The sequence below is a fragment of the Octopus bimaculoides genome, chromosome 7 (assembly GCF_001194135.2).
Source record: "Octopus bimaculoides isolate UCB-OBI-ISO-001 chromosome 7, ASM119413v2, whole genome shotgun sequence".
NCBI lineage: Eukaryota > Metazoa > Mollusca > Cephalopoda > Octopoda > Octopodidae > Octopus > Octopus bimaculoides.
In genome coordinates, this window is record NC_068987.1 from 79,357,967 (window position 1) to 79,360,088 (window position 2,122).

General features: G+C 36.3%; 1 protein-coding gene across 1 annotated transcript in view; it reads left to right on the forward strand.

The window, feature by feature from the left end:
* LOC106881857 (transcription factor AP-2-beta) overlaps positions 1-2,122 on the forward strand; it is a 426,522-nt gene that overhangs the window by 336,252 nt on the left and 88,148 nt on the right. The gene's annotated exons all lie outside the window — the stretch shown is intronic.

Here is a 2,122-nt window from a genome sequence, read left to right on the forward strand (position 1 = left end):
TATATATATATATATATATATGTATGTATGTATGTATTTATATATGTATATATGCATGTATGTATCTGCCATCTTCTTACCACTTTAACCAAAATATTTCTTGAAAATTTCCCTGCCGGCAGTACAACATTTCATGCACTTCTCACAGCCACGAGTAAAATATATTTTTCAATTGTTCTTTCAATACTCTTTTACTAAACAAACCATTTCAACTACTTCCCTGCCATTTGGTGAAATAGTATTCAATCTGTGTGTGTACGTGTGTGTGTTTGTTTCTATATGTGTGTGTTGCTTTGATTATGTGTAAATATAGATACGCGTTTGTATTTGTGAGTATGAATATATTACTTTTTGTGTGTATGTATATGTATATGCACATGCCTTTAAGTGCATACATACATGTTATATCCTTCTATTCTTTTATGCGATTCAGTGGCAGCCATTCTGGAGCACTGCTTGCTTCATGATATTTTCAATGGCTATTCTCATGTGATCCGGTTTAACTTTTGTTGAAGGAGGGACTTTGATATTGCGACACACACACACACACGCGCATATATGCATGCAATGGGCTTTCACAGAGTTCCTGTTCAAATCAATCGCAAAGCTTTGCCCGGCCCGAGACCAAAGTAGTTGCGAATCGAACTTTGATGACCTGTTTAAAAGGTGCGAACACGAATTCTGAGCCAGAGATTTTTAACCCTCCTCTGACATGGTACGCAAATTCGTGTTAATTGCAATGTTTCACTTTTAATGGCCATCAAATATTTAACACAATTTCTCCTCCCCTCCTCATCCTCCTTCTCCTCCTCCTCTACGTCATACTATTTTCTCGTTCACGGTGCTGGGGCAATTGTTTTCTTTTTGTATTTATACGTTCATCGAATAGCCGATTTTTATATTCGAGCTAACTAACACTTGGATTAGGCTTAATCTTAATCCAATGTTCCAAAGATAGATATGTAAAAATAAGCCATCATAATAACGAAAAGTACTTTTACTTAAACACACACACACACACAAACACATACACACACATACATCCAGACACATACACACACATACAGCACAGTGCTTCTAATTCAATAATAACAAATGTTACTGCTGCTGCTGCTACTACTACTACTACTACTATATAATAATCTTCCCTACTATAGACAGAAGGCTTGTAGCGTTGGGTGAGAGGTTCGTCGATTACATCAACTTCAAAGCTCAATTGGTACTTCTCTTATCGATTCCGATTGATGAAACGCAAGGTCGCCTTCAGTGGAATTTTTAATTTAGAACGTAAAACCAGACGAAATGCCGCTAAGCATGTTACCAGGTATAATAACGATTCTGCTCGTTGCCCACGCGACGACGGCGATGAAAATACAGATTTCTTACATGGCCTAAAAGGAGAAAATGAAATGAAGCGAACGGTCAACAGAAAATATCGAACCCAAATATTTCATTATTAATCTGCATTATCGCCTCAAGAGCATTATCGCCTCAAAAGCATTATCGCCGCAAGAGCATTATCACCGCATTATTGCCGAAAGAGCTAAAGTCCACCACAGACCTCTGCCAGATTTGAACTCATTAACTAAAGGCCCGTGACTATATACAGCTGTATTATTCCTACGGTTTACTTATATTCGTACAGACAATGTTCATGATGATTGCGCTGAAAGCCATGATGATAATCGTCATTATCATATAAGCATCTTCATCGTGGCTACAACGGTTAATTCCGTTATTATACATGCAGTCGTTTTTGTTTTTACCTTGGGTCACTATTTTTTTCAATCCAGCACATTCCAGCAATGACAAATTCGCAACAGAAAGGTCAATTTAATTACAATATATTAAAGGTCCCCACCCTAAATATCCTATCTCTCTCTCTCTCTCTCTCACTCTCTCTCTCTCTCTTCCCCAACTATCTCCCTCCCTTCCTCTAATCTCTCTCTCTCTCTCTCTCTCTCTGTATATATCTATGTATATACGTACTTATATGAACCTATTTATAGACATGTATATATGAATTTGTATGTATCTATATATGCATATAGATATATATAAGTATTTATACGTACGTACAAATATAAGTATATATATACATACATATATATATATATATATA